Below are 22,338 nucleotides of genomic sequence, written 5' to 3'. Positions count from 1 at the left end.
TTTTGTCGCGCGTTCCCGTACATAGACTTTCGGGAATGCGCGACAATGGGCGTTCGTATGTCTCTGTATGCGCGATTGTAAACGCCAGTACAATCGCGCATACAGAGCGCTCCTTTCAGAATGCTCAGGTGTGAACCCAGGGTAAGTGCTAAAGTTATGGTAAAAGGGTTAAGGGGTAGACTGCTTGGTTAAAGTTCTGGAAAGATAGGGGAATACCTCTTTAATTACACCCAATACACACTCAGCAAAGTGGGCCACATTGCTAGCCGCCCAGTGATGTGACAAGGTGGCCGCTGCTCCATTAGGTGTCGGTGAGAATGGTGCTCCACTTACTGGAGACGCACCTTCCTCCTCCTCCCCCTCCCTCCTCCCGCTGTCCCCGTCTGTCTCTCCGCCTCCTCCTCCCCCAGCAGTGAGGGAGCTGGCTGCGCTGCTAGGAAGGGGAGTGTGCGCCGCTCCGGGCTGCAGCCTATTTTAGTCACGTCTTCCCGGCCGCTCGTCTTCAGTGACAAACTTTCCCGGGACGGCCGCTCTTCACAGCCAGGTAAGAAGCGGGGCTCAGCCCGAACTTCCCCTCACACTCTGCACGGGTCGCCTGTCGCGTCTGTACTGACCTGTGATATGTCGCGACTAGAGGTGAGCCATACCAGTGCAGATGACAGCTCGTGTTGTCTGGAGCCGGGGCTCCCCTGGGTACTTTCCAGGATTGCTACCTCTAGTCCTCCCCCAGTCCCTGGGGACCTCAGCACCTGTCTATGCGGGGACTGTAATCTGGATCAATCAGGGACTGTAATCTGGATCAATCAGGGATTGTAATCTGGATCAATCAGGGATTGACTGTCTAGATACTGTTTTAGAGCAACCCTTAAAGGAAAGGATTACTTCTGACCATGGAAACCTAAAACCAGTATATATATATATATATATATATATATATTATATACACACTACTTGTCCAGCCTGTCAATCACAGTGGTTTTGAGAATGGATCTGATTGGTGACAGAGATGTCACCATCACATGACGATACCGGTCCTTATCCCTTAGACATAAGGACACCATAGAGGAGCGACCCCAGATCAAGACCGAGCCCCAGAGGAGGAACTTCCCCCACCCCATAGGGACTGATCCTGGGGGGATTCCAGGAGCAAGACATGCAGCAATCATCTGGGGGCGACGACCCCTCATCATTATCAGGTAGCTGACCAGTGGTCAGAAGAGGAGGAGAGGACAGTAGAAGGGAGTCATATTCTAGTTCTTTCTCTTTTTAACCACTGCCCATGTGAAAGTGTCCTCAGGCTATGTTCTGTGACCACCCCATACCTAGGACTGGAGTATAGAAGATACCACGGACATGCTGCACTAACAATCCCTTACAGTCGGATTCTCAGTGGCAGAAATAAACGCATCAAACCCATCTGTTCAGGGCTTCATTTGGTATGTAGGATCACAGATACTAGCGGTTTTTGTTAGTTTTTTGCAGTATGTTCTTTAGGCTTTGTTCACATCTGCATTGGGAATTTTTCTGTTTCATCATAGGAGCAGAAAAACGGAATGCAAGCCGGAGACGGATGTCACATGATGGACACCAATGGCGCCAAACAGACCTCATTCATTATAATGTGGTCTGTTGGGTGTCCGCCATGGTGTCCGTCATTTTACCAGGATAAAGAGTGTTGCGCTAATCTGACATTTTAGATGGAATCTGCGACGGAGGAGATGTTCATAAAAATAGTACAAGGGAACAGTGCAGTCTTTGCTGATATCAAGCAGTCCTATGCCAGCTCTCATGTCTGGTAACAAGCAGTCCCACACCAGCTATCATGTCTGGTAACAAGCAGTCTCATGTCAACTTTCATGTCCGACAACAAGCAGTCCCATGCAAGCTCTCATGTCTGGTAACAAGCAGTCTCATGTCAGCTCTCATGTCCGACAGCAAGCAGTCCCATGCAAGCTCTCATGTCTGGTAACAAGCAGTCCTATGCCAGCTCTCATGTCTGGTAACAAGCAGTCTCATGTCTGATAACAAGCAGTCCAATGCCAGCCAGCTCTCATGTCTGATAACTAGCAGTCCTATGCCAGCTCTCATGTCTGGTAACAAGCAGTCTCATGTCTGATAACAAGCAGTCCAATGCCAGCTCTCATGTCTGATAACTAGCAGTCCCATGCCAGCTCTCATGTCTGATAACAAGCAGTCCAATGCTAGCTCTCATGTCTGATAACTAGCAGTCCCATGCCAGCTCTCATGTCTGATAACTAGCAGTCCCATGCCAGCTCACATTTCTGATAACTAGCAGTCCCATGCCAGCTCTCATGTCTAATAACTAGCAGTCCCATGCCAGCTCTCATGTCTAATAACTAGCAGTCCCATGCCAGCTCTCATGTCTAATAACTAGCAGTCCCATGCCAGCTCACATTTCTGGTAACAAGCAGTCCCACACCAGCAATCATGTCTGGTAACAAGCAGTCCTGTACCAGCTCTCATGTCTAGTAACAAGCAGTCCCATGTCAGCTGTCATGTCTGAGAGCCCCTATGTAATATTAAAGCATCCACCTGATGGTAACTAGTAGCTTCCCCTTCACCTTCCCTTGGACTAGTTTTTATGAATCGCCTCAGACACACACGGCTCCACTACACCAGACATGTTCAGTCTGGTACACGAGGCTAGAACTGCTCTCAGGACACAGGTGAATCATGGTGTGGAGTGTGTGGTCTGCTGACTGTAATACAAGTGATACTGTGCGCCTCTCTGCATTGTAATGTGTATGTGATGTGTCAGGCCTGAGTCTTGTGTGAACGGTGCTCTATTTAGAAAGCATGTCAGCCGGTGTCTTCTCACTACAGCAAATACTTCTCTATGTAAGTTGATCTGCTGCCTGCAGAAATGGCGAGCCAGTGTGGTTTCTTCTTCACAGGCAGCCCTGGCCTAGTGAGTAGTGACAGGAGCCATTACCGTCACTTCTGGAGTCACACCAGCTGCTCAAGTGACTTCTGACATTGCCCTGGGTAATCTATCTATATCTATCTATTATCTATATCTATCTATATCTATCTATTATCTATCTATCTATATCTATTATCTATATCTATCTATTATCTATCTATCTATATCTATTATCTATATCTATTATCTATCTATCTATCTATCTATTATCTATCTATTATCTATCTATATCTATAAATTATCTATCTATATCTATCTATTATCTATCTATATCTATCTATTATCTATATATATATATATATATATATATATATATATTATCTATCTATTATCTATATATATATATCTATTATCTATCTATTATCTATATATATATATATATATATTATCTATCTATTATTTATATCTATCTATTATCGATATCTATCTATTATCTATCTATCTATATCTATTATCTATATCTATCTATTATCTATCTATCTATATCTATTATCTATATCTATTATCTATCTATCTATCTATTATCTATCTATTATCTATCTATCTATATCTATTATCTATATCTATTATCTATCTATCTATCTATTATCTATCTATTATCTATCTATATCTATATATTATCTATCTATATCTATCTATTATCTATCTATATCTATCTATTATCTATATATATATATATATATATATCTATTATCTATCTATTATCTATATATATATATATATATTATCTATCTATTATCTATATATATATATATATATATATATCTATTATCTATCTATTATTTATATCTATCTATTATCTATCTATCTATCTATCTATCTATTATCTATATCTATTATCTATCTATATCTATATATTATCTATCTATTATCTATATATATATATATCTATTATCTATCTATTATTTATATCTATCTATTATCTATATCTATCTATTATCTATCTATTATTTATATCTATCTATTATCTAGATCTATCTATTATTTATATCTATCTATTATCTAGATCTATCTATTATCTAGATCTATCTATCTATTATCTAGATCTATCTATTATCTATCTATCTATCTATCAATCTATCGATTATCTATATCTATCTATTATCTATCTATCTATTATCTATATCTATTATCTATATCTATCTATTATCTATATCTATCTATCTAATATATATCTATTTATCTATCTACCGTATCTATCTATCTATCAAATCAAATAAGCTTTATTGGCAGGACTAAATACATTTTAGCATTGCCAAAGCAAGTGGGAAATAATTGTGTAGGGTTGGGGGTGGGGACACATCCTATCTACCTACCTAAAATCTGTCTATATATCTAATATCTATCTATCTGTCTATCTCATATGTATCTATCTAATATCTATATCTGTCTATCTATCTAATATCTATCTATCTATCTATCTATCTATCCATCCATGTATCTATATAATATATATCTACCTAATATCTATCTATCTAATATCTATCTATCTGTCTATCTCATATGTATCTATCTAATATCTATATCTGTCTATCTATCTAATATCTATCTATCTATCTCTTCTATCTATCTATCTATCCATCCATGTATCTATATAATATATATCTACCTAATATCTATCTAATATCTATGTATCTATCCGTATCTCTCTAATATCTATTTATCTATTATATCTATCGATCTAATATCTATGTATCTATCCGTATCTCTCTAATATCTATCTATCTATTATATCTATCGATCTAATATCTATGTATCTATCCGTATCTCTCTAAGCTACTTTCACATTAGCATTTTTCTTTTCCGGCACTGAGTTCCGTCACAGGGGCTCTATACCGGAAAATAACTGATCAGTTTTATCCCCATGCATTCTGAATGGAGAGTAATCCGTTCAGGATGCATTAGGTCCTAATGATTAGGATGTCTTCAGTTCAGTCATTTTGACTGATCAGGCAAAAGAGAAAACCGTAGCATGCTACAGTTTTATCTGCGGTGAAAAAAACTGAAGACTTGCCTGAATGCAAAGGAATGTATTAGTGCCGGATCCGAACGCCGGATCCGGACTTCCAGTCTGCGCATGCGCAGACCTTTAAAAAAAAAAAAAAAAAATACCGGATCCGTTTTGCCTGATGACACCGGAAAAACGGATCCGGTATTGCAATGCATTTTTCTGACTGATTAGGCATTTTTCAGACTGATCAGGATCCTGCATACAGTTTGCCTGATCAGGCAGTCAGTTCAGGCAACGGAACTGCCTGCCGGAATCAGACAACGCAAGTGTGAAAGTACCCTAAAAATATCTATGTATCTATCCGTATCTATCTAATATCTATCTATCTATTCATCTATCTGTGTACAGTCGTGGCCAAAAGTTTTGAGAATTACATAAATATTGGAAATTGGAAAAGTTGCTGCTTAAGGTTTTATAATAGCAATCTGCATATACTCCAGAATGTTATGAAGAGTGATCAGATGAATTGCATAGTCCTTCTTTGCCATGAAAATTAACTTAATCCCAAAAAACCTTTCCACTGCATTTCATTGCTGTCATTAAAGGACCTGCTGAGATCATTTCAGTAATCGTCTTGTTAACTCAGGTGAGAATGTTGACGAGCACAAGGCTGGAGATCATCATGTCAGGCTGATTGGGTTAAAATGGCAGACTTGACCTGTTAAAAGGAGGGTGATGCTTGAAATCATTGTTCTTCCATTGTTAACCATGGTGACCTGCAAAGAAACGCGTGCAGCCATCATTGCGTTGCATAAAAATGGCTTCACAGGCAAGGATATTGTGGTAACTAAGATTGCACCTCAATCAACAATTTATAGGATCATCAAGAACTTCAAGGAAAGAGGTTCAATTCTTGTTAAGAAGGCTTCAGGGCGTCCAAGAAAGTCCAGCAAGAGCCAGGATCGTCTCCTAAAGAGGATTCAGCTGCGGGATCGGAGTGCCACCAGTGTAGAGCTTGCTCAGGAATGGCAGCAGGCAGGTGTGAGCGCATCTGCACGCACAGTGAGGCGAAGACTTTTGGAAGATGGCCTGGTGTCAAGAAGGGCAGCAAAGAAGCCACTTCTCTCCCAAAAAAACATCAGGGACAGATTGATCTTCTGCAGAAAATATGGTGAATGGACTGCTGAGGACTGGGGCAAAGTCATATTCTCTGATGAAGCCTCTTTCCGATAGTTTGGGGCATCAGGAAAAAGGCTTGTCCGGAGAAGAAAAGGTGAGCGCTACCATCAGTCCTGTGTCATGCCAACAGTAAAGCATCCTGAGACCATTCATGTGTGGGGTTGCTTCTCATCCAAGGGAGTGGGCTCACTCACAAATTTGCCCAAAAACACAGCCATAAATAAAGAATGGTACCAAAACACCCTCCAACAGCAACTTATTCCAACAATCCAACAACAGTTTGGTGAAGAACAATGCATTTTCCAGCACGATGGAGCACCGTGCCATAAGGCAGAAGTGATAACTAAGTGGCTTGGGGACCAAAACGTTGACATTTTGGGTCCATGGCCTGGAAACTCCCCAGATCTTAATCCCATTGAGAACTTGTGGTCAATCCTCAAGAGGCGGGTGGACAAACAACCCACTAATTCTGACAAACTCCAAGAAGTGATTATGAAAGAATGGGTTGCTATCAGTCAGGAATTGGCCCAGAAGTTGATTGAGAGCATGCCCAGTCGAATTGCAGAGGTCCTGAAAAAGAAGGGCCAACACTGCAAATACTGACTCTTTGCATAAATGTCATGTAATTGTCGATAAAGGCCTTTCAAATGTATGAAGTGCGTGTAATTATATTTCACTACATCACAGAAACAACTGAAACAAAGATCTAAAAGCATTTTAGCAGCAAACTTTGTGAAAACTAATATTTGTGTCATTCTCAAAACTTCTGGCCACGACTGTACATATCTTACATCTATTTCATATCTATCCAATCATTATGTGTTATGTTATCTAGAATATACATTTATTATAGTATGGCATTTACAGCAATGCATAAACTTTTCATGCTGTATGCAGTTCTACTTATTCCTATTGTAACATTTAGAGACTTGAGCGAATAGATTCTACTTTGTCACAAATTCACCCCCCCCCCCCTCCAAAAAAAAACAAAAAATTTGATTCTAGCAAATCCAAAACTTTTGTGATTAACTTTGGATGAATTACTCAAAGTGGCATTTGCCATCTTACAGATCAGAAGAAAGCTCAGCAAGGCAAGTAAGATGAAGAAGGAGGAAGACAGCACTCTGAGCGGTGCCCTGGCCTGCGGGCATGCCTATAATGTCTTGCAGTTAGAAAACAGAAGAGACTATACTGTATATAACAAAAACGCTTCCGTTACCTACAACCGGCTGCATCTGTTATGAACGGATCCGTCTTGAACACCATTGAAAGTCAATGGAGGATGGATATGTTTTATATTGTGTCCGAGAAAACAGATCTTTCCCCATTGACTTGCATTGTGGGTCATCCCACAGCTTGCTGTGGTTTGCTCTTCGGTATGGGAACACAACCAAACGGAACGGAATGGAATCCTGTGCCGAATCTCAATACCGGAAACGAGAAACGCTAGTGTGAAAGTAGCCTAAGGGAGCTGGTGTAGTTTAAACCATGTCCCACGGCTGGCGGAACAAAGCACCAAAGTTGCAGGATAATCTGTTGTTTTTATTGATACAATTTAGGATTGTGCAAGGCTTTTTGATCATATTTTATTATAGATTATATTTCATTTTTTGGGGGTAAGAGAAGCAATGAAAAAATTGCAAATAGGCCATTTTCACCCTTTTTTCCATTACGCCATTCGCGTTGGAAATTGGAAATTTGTTAATATTTGAATAGTATGGGCGTTTCCGGTTGCATTGATACCCATAATGTTTATATTTATTGTTATTTAGGAATTTATTGTTTATTATAGGTAAAGGGGGTGATTTCAACTTTTATATTTTTTATACTTTTTTATATTTTTTGTGATGTTTTTGAAGCTCATATATGAGCCTATAAATAATGTTTTAAAATTTTTGATTTTGTTCTATCAGGGATTTTGTAAATGGGATTTACACTACAAATTGCTCATTTCTTATCCTGGCCTGCCATCAGGTGGCCAAAATAAGAATTGCAGCATGGACACTTGAAGCCTCGTCAGCGAGGCTTACAGTATTCAGCACAACTACCAATGCCCACATTGGCCGCACTGGGCATTGGTAGGTAGCCTAGAAGCGCAAGTTTCCGTTTTTTTTGTGCATTTAGTTGCCGTGATCTCACTTGATCACAGCATCTAAAGCCTTTAATTACCGTGATCGGTATTATTGCCAGTCATGGTAATTAGCCGCATGTCTCTGCTGTTTGAAACAGCAGAGATCTGCCGGTCATGGCGCTGTCACGATCCCTTACCGTGACAGAGGTTAGAAGATCTGAGAGACTGGCTGCACGTGAGGTTATCTGACAGCCTCTCGGTTTCACTTTGCAGCGTTGTTGTTGGTATGACCACACCTCTTGTTTCAGGTGTAGCTTGTGGTCATTACTGCTCCTCTATTTAGTCTGGACTCACACTTCATACCATGCGGTTGACATCTGCCTGGAGTTGGAAGAGCTGGTGTGTTGTCCGCTTCTGAGTTCCTGGTCATCCATTTTCTATTGAAGATAAGTGTTCTCCCTTTGTATTTTGTTTTCCCCTTTTGCCCATTTTTCCTGGGCCTCAGGGAGACGCTGGGTCGTTAATCTGGGAAGGAACCAGTGGTCTCAGACCCTGTCACTACACCTAGGGATTTTCTGGGTATCTAGATCCTAGGTATACAGTGTATGAATATTCATTCCCACCTTCAGGGTCTATTCATACTGGCATGAGTCATGGCTAGGTTTAGGGTTTTCCTAGGTGGTGACCTTTACCTTTTCCTAGCCGTGTGGCCTAGTTTCGGTCATTCTGCTTCTGTTGTCATTCTGATGTTCCTCCCCTCCCCCTACATTATGACAGGCGCCCGCTGCACGGATGAGTGGGCTCCAGGTTTACACATCGCTCCAGTGCCGTACATGTACGGTGCTGGTAGCGAACGGGTTAAGACCAGCATATACATTGCTGGTCTTGATAAATGACCCCATATGTGTCATAGGCAGTATATAAAATCCCAGCCAGGAAATGCATGTGTTTTCTAGGGTTATACGTTGCTGTGATAGGACATGAGAGAGAAAATAAATCTTATCTTTAACCCATCAACGCACCATGTTGTCAATGCACGTTACAGGAAGCATTACGTTAATGCACCATTACAGCATGGAGATGGTAGCGGCCGCCACCATCAGCAGTAGGTGTCAGCTGTAGCATACTGCTGACATGCCACTGCAAAAGCCGAAATCGGTGCTAGTGGCAATCCTGTTTAACCCCTTAGATCCTGCGGTCCGTAGCAATCATGGCATCTAAGGGGTTTTCAGAGGGAGGGTCTAAATGGGTGCAATGGCAGCCAGAGGCCTTACAAAGGACTTCTGGCCTGCCATGTATAGCAGGGTATCAGCCAACAGATTTGTACTTATGAAACTGTCTGACCTGTTGCATGTGCGCTTGGCAGCTGAAGGCATCTGTGTTGGTCCCATGTTCATATGTACCCGAATTACTGAGAAAAATAATATTTTAATATATGCAAATGAGCCTCTAGAAGCAATGGGGGCGTTGTCATTACACCTAGAGGCTCTGCTCTCTCTGCAACTTCCGCACCCTCTGTATTTTGACAGGGCCAGAAAGTGTAAACTTTATCACTCCTGCCAGGCCCTGTCAGTCAAAGTACAAAGGGTGCGGCAGTTGCAGAGAGAGCAGAGCCTCTAGCTGTAATGACAACACCCCTGTTGCTCCTATAGGCTCATATGCATATATCAAAACTTGATTTTTCTCTGCAATGCGGACACATATGAACATGGGACCAACACAGATGCCTTCAGCTGCCCCAAAAATATGGTATATGTATGTGTGTGTGTGTGTATGTAAGGTATGTACGTATGTTGCGGTCACATTACTAAATTCTGCCTTGAAAGGGATTGGATACAGTAGGACACTAGGACATTATATGTGACTTTTCAGAACAATCGGGTCACTTTCTATTTGGGTTGAATTTATAACATTTTAGCAGTGATTATTCATGTTTTAGTACTATACTTTTATCTCTATTAAAAATAATTCAAACATTTACAACATTGAGTAATTATTTGAGGTGTCTAGAGAGCCAGTTGTTTGCATTTATAACTTTAAAGAGGAGCTGTCCCCTTCTCCTTACATGTCTGTTTTAGTAACTACTTGCATCCCCCATGTAATAACAATTTTAGAGCATCTGTTTTCATGAATCTATGTTGTGCGATTCCTACTTTTCCTACACAAATTTGCGAATAAATTGGCAGCAGTCTGCTATAATGGTCACGGCAAAAAGCATACAATGAAAGTTTACAACCAACTTATTTAAAAAAATTTTTTTTTCATTTTTAGCAATCGACCTAACTGCAAATAACTAATTTCTGAGCCAACCTCCATTTATTTGATATTATTTTTCAGAGGACAAATTGGACCTTTTTTTTGTGCCATTAGATAACAAATATAAGATTTTTTACAAAATATTAAGGAAAAACTAAAAATTATGAACAAAATGTACATTTTTCCTATTGCAAACAATTTCAAAACAAAATATTTCTAAAAACCATTATCCTATTTTCTTACAGTGAAAATGAATGCTGCTTGTGTATTTTATCTACAGGCTGGGCTCACCGCAAGACTTCAAAGGACTAGCACGCATTTTGGATTTTGGTGGCCTATTTTTTATTGCTTCTTCTTTACTGCCAGAGCAGAATGACAGAGTGACTCTTTTTTTTATTTTTTTTATGTTGATCCCCTAAGAAATTAATCTTCGGTATTTTAACTCCTTAACGCTGGGTTCAGACCTGAGCGTACTTGAACGTACGCTCTGTATGCGCGATTGTACGGGCGTTTGCAATCGCGCATACAGAGACAAGCGAACGCCCATTGTCGCGCGTTCCCGCTGAAGTCTATGTACGGGAACGCGCGACAAGACGCCCCAAAGAAGCTCCTGTACTTCTTGGGGCGTCGGGCGTTTTACAGCGCGATCGTACGCGCTGTAAAACGCTCAGGTGAGAACCATTCCCATAGGTAAAACGCTCAGGTCTGAACCCAGCCTTAAGGGATTCTGTCACCAGGTTTGGGGCTATAGAGGTACGGACATGCACGACTAGATCGCTGCTAGCATGTCCGCAATATGTGTGTCCTATAGGGCTGTGTGGTTTTAATTTCTTTAAAAAAGGATTTTATAGATATGTAAATGAGTGTCCAAGGGGCTGTACGAACCTTACTTGTGCCCAGCCACGCCCGCCTGTGAAGGAGCCCAGCACCGCCTATGTCTCCTCCTTTCATCAAGGGTAGATAGCCGTAATCTCGCGATGCGCGAGCTCGCACATGCGCAGTTCTTTCCCTGAGGCTGATTCCAGCACAGGGAAGGAACACTATACTGGCACTGTGCATGCGCGAGCTCACGCATTGTGAGATTACAGCTATCTATCGTTGATGAAAGGAGGAGACATAGGCGGTGCTGGGCTCCTTCACAGGCGGGTGTGGTTGGGCACAACTGGGCACAAGTAAGGTTCGTACAGCCAAATTTACAAGTTTCAATTTCTCTGCTTCTATAATACATATTAATACCTACAAAAATAGTTATTACTTTACATTTCCCATATGTCTACTTCATGTTTGGTTCATTTTGGAATTGAAATTTTATTTTTGGAAGACGTTACAAGGCTTAGAAGTTTAGAAGTAAATCTTGAAATTTCTCCGAAATTTTCAAAAACCAACTTTTTAAGGACCAGTTCAGGTCTGAAGTCACTTTGTGAGGCTTACATAATAGAATGAACCCATTCTAGAAACTACACCCCTTAAGGTATTCAAAACGGATTTTACAAACGTTGTTAACCCTTTAGGTGTTCCACAAAAATTTATGGAAAATAGAGATACAATTTCAAAATTTCACTTTTTGGGCAGATTTTCCATTTTAATATTTTTTTTCCCAGTTACAAAGCAAGGGTTAACAGCCAAACAAAACTCAATATTTATGGCCCTGATTCTGTAGTTTACAGAAACACCCCATATGTGGTCGTAAACTGCTGTACGGGCACATGGCAGGGCGCAGAAGGAAAGGAATGCCATACGGTTTTTGGAAGGCAGATTTTGCTGGACTGGTTTTTTGACCAAAATCTGCAAAATCTGCCTTCCAAAAAATGTCCCATTTGAAGCCCCCCTAATGCACCCCTAGAGTAGAAACTCCAAAAAAGTGACCCCATTTTAGAAACTACGTAATAGGGTGGAAGTTTTGTTGGTACTAGTTTAGGGTACATATGATTTTTGGTTGCTCTATATTACACTTTTTGTGAGGCAAGGTAACAAGAAATAGCTGTTTTAGCACCGTTTTTTTTTTGTTATTTACAACATTTAAATTACAGGTTAGATCATGTGATATTTTTATAGAGCCGGTCGATAGGGACGCGGCGATACCTAATATGTATACTTTTTTATTTGTGTAAGTTTTACACAATGATTTCATTTTTGAAACAAAAAAAATAATCATGTTTTAGTGTCTCTATATTCTGAGAGCCATAGTTTTTTCAGTTTTTGGGCGATTATCTTAGGTAGGGTCTCATTTTTTGCAGGATGAGATGACGGTTTGATTGGCATTTATTTTGGGGTGCATATGACTTTTTGATCGCTTGCTATTACACCTTTTGTGATGTAAGGTAACAAAAAATGGTTTATTTAGCACAGTTTTTATTTTTTACGGTGTTCATCTGAGGGGCTAGGTAATGTGATATTTTTATACAGCCGGTCGATACGGATGCGGCAATACCTAATATGTATACTCTTTTTTATTTATGTAAGTTTTACACAATAACAGCTTTTTTAAAACAAAAAAAATGATGTTTTAGTGTCTCCATATTCTGAGCCATAGTTTTTTTTATTTTTTGTGGGATTGTCTCAGGTAGGGGCTAATTTTTTGTGGGATTAGGTGATGGTTAGATTGGTACTATTTTGGTGGGCGTACGCCATTTTGATCGCTTGCTGTTGTACTTTTTGTGATGTAAGGTGACAAAAAAATGGTTTATTTAGCACAGTTTCTATTTTTTACGGTGTTCATCTGAGGGGTTAGGTCATGTGATATGTTTATAGAGCCAGTCAAAACAGACGCAACGATACCTAATATGTCTATTTATGTAGGTTTTACACAATAACAGCTTTTTTAAAACAAAAAAAAATGATGTTTTAGTGTCTCCATATTCTGAGCCATAGTATTTTTATTTTTTGGGCGATTGTCTCAGATAGGGGCTCATTTTTTGTGGGATGAGGTGACAGTTAGATTGGTACTATTTTGGTGGGTGTACGCCTTTTTGATCGCTTGCTGTTGTACTTTTTGTGATGTAAGGTGACAAAAAATTGTTTATTTAGAACAGTTTTTATTTTTTACGGTGTTCACCTGAGGGGTTAGGTCATGTCATATGTTTATAGAGCCGGTCGATACAGACGCGGCGATACCTAATAGGTCACCTTTTTTCCCCCCCCTATTTTTTTACAATTTTTTTTACTTTTTTGGGGGAAAATGATGTTTTTGTTTATTTTTACTTGAAACTTTTAATTTTTGGGGAAGATAACTTTTTTTTTCACTTAATTTTTTGTCCCACTTTGGGACTTCAACTTTTGGGGGTCTAATCCTTTACAATGCATTCCAATACTTCTGTATTGGAATGCATTGGGTGTATGAGTAATACTGTGTGTATTACTCATACAGCTTCCGGCCTGTGAGATCCAGGGGGCTGGATCTCACAGGCTCGTCACCGGAAGGCACCGCAGATGCCTAAGGAAAGCATCGCACTGCCCTTTATGCCATCGGGTCCCCCCCTACAGCCCCACGGGGACCCGATGGCACCGCCGCCCGCAACATGAAAAGCCGCAAACCGCAGGTCTGAATTGACGCGCATTTAGCCAAGGTGCCTGCTCAATGATGTACCAGGACATCAGGGCGTACCTGTACGCCCTGTGTCCTAAAGAGGTTAAGGGTTTGGCTTTAAAAAAATTAAATAAAAATAATATGCATGCTTTTTTATGTTTTAGGCCTCTTGCACACGACCGTATGTATTTTGCGGTTTGCAAAAAATGGATCTGCAAAAAATACAGATGACATCCGTGGGCATTCCGTATTTTGCGGAACGGAACAGCTGGCCTCTAATAGAACAGTACTATCCTTGTCCGTAATGCGGACAATAATAGGACATGTTCTATTTTTTTGCAGAACGGAAATACGGAAACAAAATGCACACAAAGTACCTTCCGTTTTTTTTGCGGACCCATTGAAATTAATGGTTCCGTATATGGTCCACAAAAAAACCTGAAACTGAATGAAAATAAGTTTGTGTGCAAGAGGTCTTACGCACACAAAAAAATTATGATAGAAAAAGGGAAAACTGTGTATGTTTGTATACTTGTATACACAAAATCCGCTATACTATTGCTAAAACTAATGAATATATTTTTTATTTAATTTCATATGAAAGAAAAAGGGGAAAAATGTGTGCATGTGTGTACGTAGTCTGCTATACCATTACTAATAATTAATAAAACGAATAACTATAGCTATAACTTTTTTTTATTTTACTTTTTATTTTTTTAATTTATTTTTAATTAAAGGGTTTCTGTCACTAGAATTTTCACTAATAAACTGGCTGACATTAGCTATGTGCTAATTTCCGCTTCACCTAACTATGCTATTCTTGTGATTATTCATGCCCCTGTTACTGCAGAATTCTTGATTTTATAGTATGCAAATTAGCCTCTAGGATCAGGGGGGAGAGTTGCTCCTCCTCCTAGAGGCTCCGTTCTCCCACCTCATTAAACCCCCTCCAATTCTTGATTGACAGGGCCAGGCAACGTTCGCATCCTCCTGCCTCCCCTGTGCACTGGGGAAATCTTATGACGTGGGACAGTGGGACAGAAATAAAAAAAAAGTAAAAATAAGTGTTTTCAATACAAAATAATAAAGTTTCAAGTAAAAAAAAACGCCCCTTCCCCTGATTCTATAATAAAAATAGAAAAAAAACGCACATATTAGGTATCGCCGCGTCCGTAACAACCAGCTCTATAGATATATCACATGATCCACCATTAAAAAAACTATGGCTCTCAGACTATGGAGACACTAAAACATGATTATTTTTGTTTCAAAATGCTTTTATTGTGTTAAATGTAAAACAAAACAAAAAAGTATTAGGTATCGCCGCATCCGTAAAAACCTGCTCTATAAAAATACAATTTTTTTGTCACCTTACATCACAAAAAGTGTAATAGCAAGCGATCAAAAAGTCATACGCACATAGGGCTGCAACGATTAATTGACGTTATCGATAATATTCGATACATTCATAAAGTGGGCGGAGCAGGCATGTCACATGACGTTACACCGCCGCCCACTCTGCCTGTTACTGGAGCTTCATTGTAAGGTAATAAAGATGCGGTAATTTAAAGTTCAAGGACCAGCAGGTATAGTGCCTGACCGCCCGCATAGCAACGAATCGGCCGATTATTCGATAACAGGATTCGTTGACAAGTTACTGCCGGTTTAGGAATACTGCTGTGAGCGGCGGGGCCGGGTCTGTTATGGGGAGGGGGATCTGTGGATGGCACTGTTATGGGAAGGGGGATCTGTGACTGTTATGGGAAGGGGGATCTGTGGATGGCACTGTTATGGGGAAGGGGGTCTGTAGCCATCCACAGATCCCCCTCTCCATAACAGTACCATCCACAGATCCCCCTCCCCATAACAGTGCACAGATCCCCCTCCCCATACCAGTGCACAGACCTCCCTCCCCATAACAGTGCACAGATCCCCCTCCCCATAACAGTGCCATCCACAGATCCCCTCCATAACAATGCCATCCACAGATCCCCTCCATAACAATGCCATCCACAGATCCCCTCCATAACAATGCCATCCACAGATCCCCTCCATAACAGTGCCATCCACAGATCCCCTCCATAACAGTGTCATCCACAGATCCCCTCCATAACAGTGCCATCCACAGATCCCCTCCATAACAGTGCCATCCACAGATCCCCTCCATAACAGTGCCATCCACAGATCCCCTCCATAACAGTGCTATCCACAGATCCCCATAACAATGCCATCCACAGATCCCCCATAACAGTGCCATCCACAGATCCCCTCCATAACAGTGCCATCCACAGATCCCCCATAACAGTGCCATCCACAGACGCCCCATAACAGTGCCATCCACAGATCCCCCATAACAGTGCCATCCACAAATCCTCCATAACAGTGCCATCCACAATATGTTTTTATATGGCCTTTGAACATAATTTTTCAAGTAAAATTATATAAACCCTTTTTTTTGTAATTTTGGTGTTTTTTCCGAATAATCGATGAAATTATCGACAACTAATCGATTATTAAAATAATCATTAGCTGCAGCCCTATATGCACCCCAAAATTGTACCAATCAAACCGTCATCTCATCCCGCATTAGGTATCGCCGCGTCCGTAACAACCTTCTCTATAAAAATATCACATGATTTAACCCCTGAACACTGTAAAAAAAAAAAACTGTGTCACAAAAATTGTAATAGCAAGCGATGAAAAAGTTATATGCACCCCCAAATTGTACCAATCAAACCATCTCATACTGAAAAAATTAGCCCCTACATAAGACATTTGCCCCCCCAAAAAAGCTATGGCTTTCAGAATATGGAGACACAAAAAAATCTTTGGTATTGTCGCGTCCGTAACAACCTGCTCTATAAAAATTGCTCATGATCTAACCTGTCAGATGAACAGGTGCCAAAACAGCTATTTTTGGTTAACTTTCCTCACAAAAAGTGTAATATAGACTAGAGCAACCAAAAATCATCTGTACCTTAAAATAGTACCAACAAAACTGCCACCTTATCCCATAGTTTCCAAAATGGGGTCACTTTTTTGTCGTTTCTACTCTATGGGTGCATCAGGGGGTCTTCAAATGTGACATGGCAAGTTAAAATTATCCCAGTGAAATCTGCCCTCCAAAAAGCATACGGCGTTCCTTTCCTTCTGCGCCCTGCCGTATGGCCATACAGCAATTTTTGACCACATATGAAGTGTTTCTGTAAACTACAGAATCAGGGCAATAAATATTGAGTTCAGTTTGGCTGTTAATCCTGGCTTTGTTAGCAGAAAAAAATTATTAAAATGGAAAATCTGCCATCAGGGTGGCTTCAAAGGGACATGGTGTCAAAAAAACAGTCCATCAAAATCTGCCTACCAGAAACCATATGGCATTCCTTTCCTTCTGTGCCCTGCCGTGTGGCCATACAGCTGTTTACGATCACATATGGGATGTTTCTGTAAACTACGGAATGAGGAAAATAAATATTGAGTTTAGTTCATTGCTTTGTTAGCGGAAAAAAATTATTAAAATGGAAAATCTGCCAAAAAAGTGAAATTGTGAAAAATTCTGCGCCCTGCCGTGTGGCCATTCAGCAATTTTTGACCACATATGGAGTGTTTCTGTAAACTACAGAATCAGGGCAATAAATATTGAGTTCAGTTTGGCTGTTAATCCTTGCTTTGTTAGCAGAAAAAAATGATTAAAATGGAAAATCTGCCCAAAAAAGTGAAATTCTGAAATTTCATCTCCATTTCCACTAATTCTTGTGAAACACCTAAAGGGTTTACAACGTTTGTAAAATCAGTTTTTAATACCTTGAGGGGTGTAGTTTCTAAAATAGGGTAATTTTTTGTGTGGTCTTTATTATGTAAGCCTCACAATGTGACTTCAGACCTGAACTAGTCCTTAAAAAGTGGGTTTTGGAAATTTTCTGAAAAATGTCAAGATTTGCTTCTAAACTTCTAAGCCTTCTAACGTCCCCCAAAAATAAAATGGCATTCACAAAATGATCCAAACATGAAGTAGACATATGGGGAATGTAAAGTAATAACAATTTTAGGAGGTATTACTATCTGTTTTAAAAGCAGAGAAACCGAAATTTGGAAAGTTGCTAATTTTTCCAAATTTTTGGTAAATTTGGTATTTTTTTATAAATAAAAATGAAATATTTTGATTCAAATTTACCACTGTCATGAAGTACGTGACAGTGAAAACATTCTCAGAATAGCATTGGATAAGTAAAAGCGTTTTAAAGTTATCACCACATAAAATGACACATGTCAGATTTGCAAAAATCTGTCTGGTCCTTAAGGTGAAAATGGCCCGGTCCTTAAGGGGTTTCGGAGACCCATATACATTTAATAGCTGTCGGTGAACCATTGTTTGGCTGACAGCCATATCTCCCAACTCCCTCCCTGCTCATGTACGTGTATTCAGTGGGGAGCGAGAAGAAAGCCTCTACCAGACACCTCTGGCTGTGGCTTATTTCCCAGAACAAAAGATCGGGATACTCTCTCGGACATTTTCTGTTGTGGATTCGGAAGCTCCCCATACACACTAGACTGTTGGATGAACCCGCCATTATTGGCAGGTTTGGCCAACAATACACTAATGTGCATGGGGGCCCATAATGTATGAGAAAATTAGCCTATACTGACACATTTTGTTTTTGTGGCAGTTGTGGATACATTATGAAAGAAAATGATATAGGAAAGAGTGCTTCTTCTCTGTGCCGTGTCCACTGCTGCATGTGGCTCAAAAGACTGCGCCAATAACTGCATCAAAAACTACGTGTGTGAATCCAAGCAAAGGCTGAATTGTCTGAAGCCCATACCTGGTAATAATATGCAGTTTTGAATATTTCTCTGAACCTGCTAGTATTTGTGAATGAATAATAAATGAGGTAAGATTGAAGGAAATGGCACAGGAGCAGCCGGTAATACTATGTATCACAGTCTTCTGCTGTAGTTGATACTTAAAGTGCGTGACATCCGTCACAGGACTGCAGTAATGGCTCCCTAAGCCCATTTTCAGCACACAGTGGTAAACAGACCTTTTGAATCCCTTCTTCGTTAGTGCATTATGCACATGTTGTATTTTTTTTGTACTATTACAGTATTTATTATTTACTCAATGCTAAATGATAAGTACTTGAGGTACTATATCCAGTAACAGATTTTTTAAGAATGGTTTGCTTTATCAGTCCTTTACAAAGTTCAATCTTTTATATATACACTACTCAAAAAAATAAAAGGGAACACTTAACCCCTTAAGGACTCAGCCCTATTTCACCTTAAGGACTTGGCCATTTTTTGCAAATCTGACCAGTGTCACTTTAAGTGCTGATAACTTTAAAACACTTTGACTTATCCAGGCCATTCTAAAATAGTTTTTTCGCCACATATTGTACTTCATGACACTGGTAAAATGAAGTTAAAAAAATAATTTTTTTTGCATAATAAAATACCTAATTTACCCAAAATTTGGAAAAATTTGCAAATTTCAAAGTTTCAGTTTCTCTACTTCTGTAATACATAGTAATACCCCCAAAAATTGTGATGACTTAACATTCCCCATATGTCTCCTTCATGTTTGAATTATTTTGGGAATGATATTTTATTTTTTGGGGATGTTACAAGGCTTAGAAGTTTAGAAGCAAATCTTGAAATTTTTCAGAAATTTACAAAAACCCAATTTTTAGGGACCACTACAGGTCTGAAGTCACTTTGCGAGGCTTACATAATAGAAAGCGCCCAAAAATGACCCCATTCTATAAACTACACCCCTCAAGGTATTCAAAACTGATTTTACAAACTTCGATAACCCTTTAGGTGTTGCACAAGAGTTATTGGCAAATGGGGATGAAATTTGAGAATTTCATTTTTTTGCCAAATTTTCTATTTTAACCCATTTTTTCCACTAACAAAGCAAGGGGTAACAGCCAAACAAGACTGTATCTTTATTGCCCTGACTCTGCCGTTTACATAAACACCCCATATGTGGCCGTAAACTACTGTACGGCCACACAGCGGGGCGTAGAGTGAAAGGTGCGCCGTATGGTTTTTGGAAGCCAGATTTTGCTGGACTGTTTTTTTGACACCATGTCCCATTTGAAGCCCCCTGATGCACCCCTAGAGTAGAAACTCCATGAAAGTGACCCCATCTAGAAAACTGATTTTACAAACTTTGTTAACCCTTTAGGTGTTGCACAAGATTTAATGGAAAATAGAGATACAATTTCAAAATTTCACTTTTTTGGCAGATTTTCCATTTTAATATTTTTTTTCCAGTTACAAAGCAAGGGTTAACAGCCAAACAAAACTCATTATTTATGGCCCTGATTCTGTAGTTTACAGAAACACCCCATATGTGGTCGTAAACTGTTGTACGGGCACACGGCAGGGCGCAGAAGGAAAGGAATGCCATACGGTTTTCTGGAAGGCAGATTTTGCTGGACTGGTTTTTTTGACACCATGTCCCATTTGAAGCCCTCCTGTTGCACCCCTAGAGTAGAAACTCCCAAAAAGTGACCCCATTTTAGAAAGTACCAATTTTTGTGCGGCAAGAAGCAAAAGCTTATTTGGCACGTTTTTTTTTTTGTTTTGTTATTTACAACATTCATCTGACAGGTTAGATCATGTGGTAATTTTATAGAGCAGGTTGTCACGGACGCGGCGATACCTAATATGTATACAATTTTTTTTATTTATGTAAGTTTTATACAATAACTTCATTTTTAAAACCCAAATTTCTATTGTGTCTCCATAGTCTAAGAGCCATAGTTTTTTCAGTTTTTGGGCGATTATCTTAAATAGGGTCTCATTTTTTGCGGGATAAGATGACACTTTTTGATCGCTTGCTATTACACTTTTTGTGACGTAAGATGACAAAAAATGGCTTTTTTTACACCGTTTTTATTTTTTATTTTTTACGGTGGTCACCTGAGGGGTTAGGTCATGTGATATTTTTATAGAGCCGGTCGATACGGACACGGCGATACCTAATATGTATACTTTATTTTTATTTTTGTAAGTTTTGAAACAAAAAAAATCATGTTTTAGTGTTTCCATAGTCTAAGAGCCATAGTTTTTTCAGTTTTTGGGCAATTATCTTGAGTAGGGTCTCATTTTTTGCGGGATGAGATGACGGTTTGATTGGTACTATTTTGGCGTACATGCAACTTTTTTGAGCACTTTTATTACCTTTTTTGGGAAGTAAGGTGGGCAAAATTTAAATTTTCTCATAGTTTTTATTTTTATGGCGTTCACCGTGCGGGGAAAGTAACATGACCGTTTTATAGATCAGGTCGTTACGGACGCGGCAATACCTAATATGTGTAGTGTATTTTATTTTTTTAATTTTTATTCAGTGATAAATGTTTTTTTTTATCTTAATTTTTTCACTTTTTTTTTACCCAGACCCACTTGGTTCTTGAAGATCTAGTGGGTCTGATGTCTGTATAATACAGTACAGTATAATATATATTGTACTGTACTGTATTTTACTTACACTTTGTCTGAACAGATCTATGCCTTTAGCATAGATCTGTTCAGCACCATGGACAGCAGGACGCCTGAGAAGGCGTCCTGTTGACATGGGAACCTTCCCCGTCTGCCACAACTTCGCAGACGGGGAAGGGTAAGCACAGGGCTGAGGGGGGCTGTCGGGGGGTTCTCTCCCTCTCCATCGGGGGGCTGCAAAGGCACAGCAGCCCCCCGATGGAGAGGGAGGGAGCTCCCTGACCGATGACAGTTAACCTTTTCCATACCGCGGTCCGTACAGACCGCGGTATGAAAAGGGTTAAATGGCTGACACCTGCACAGATGTCAGCCGTTTATACCAGGGTGTCAGCAATGTGCTGACACCCTGGTATAACCACTAGAAGCCAACGAATTTTACAGGGGAGGCGGGCGGGGGATCGCGATGCTGCCTGCCGCACCACCCGCCTCCCACAACGCCCCCACCTCCTGCGACACCCCCCCCCCCCTCCCCCCCGCACCACCCGCCGGCATAAAATCGTGCAGAAACTGCAAAAAGCGCAGCAAACCGCAGGTCTGAATTGACCTGCGGTTTGCTGCGATCGCCGTCACGGGGGGGGGTCACATGACCCCCCTGTCGTTGTGACAGGATGCCGGCTGAATGATTTCAGCCGGCATCCTGTTCAGATTAACCCCTGGGGCGCCGGAATACCGATGTAAAGTTAGGACATACCGGTACGCCCTGAGTCCTTAAGGGGTTAAACAGCACAATGTAACTCCAAGTCAATTAAACTTCTGTTAAATCAATCTGTTCAGTTATGAAGCAACACTGATTGTGAATCAATTTCTCCTGCTGTTGTGCAAATTGAACAGACAACAGGTAGAAATGATGCAATTAGCAAGACAACCCCTATAAAGGAATGGTTCTGCAGGTGGTGACCACAGAC

The 22,338-nt window shown here is 40.2% G+C and overlaps 1 protein-coding gene across 2 annotated transcripts in view; it reads left to right on the top strand.

Annotated features, from left to right (window-relative positions):
• Positions 1-411: 411 nt before the first annotated feature.
• POPDC3 (popeye domain containing 3) overlaps positions 412-22,338 on the top strand; it is a 55,205-nt gene continuing 33,278 nt past the window's right edge. The window contains exon 1 of one of the 2 annotated variants that reach the window (XM_044290682.1): positions 412-544. The gene's annotated coding sequence lies outside the window, so the exon portion shown is untranslated. Of the gene's footprint in view, positions 545-1,084; positions 1,197-22,338 lie in introns of those variants that run through there. The other variant, XM_044290683.1, reaches the window with a different exon arrangement.

Source organism: Bufo gargarizans, chromosome 4, assembly GCF_014858855.1.
Source record: "Bufo gargarizans isolate SCDJY-AF-19 chromosome 4, ASM1485885v1, whole genome shotgun sequence".
Classification (NCBI taxonomy): domain Eukaryota; kingdom Metazoa; phylum Chordata; class Amphibia; order Anura; family Bufonidae; genus Bufo; species Bufo gargarizans.
Note: the sequence above shows the minus strand (reverse complement) of the source record. Positions and strands in the feature narration are given on the sequence as shown.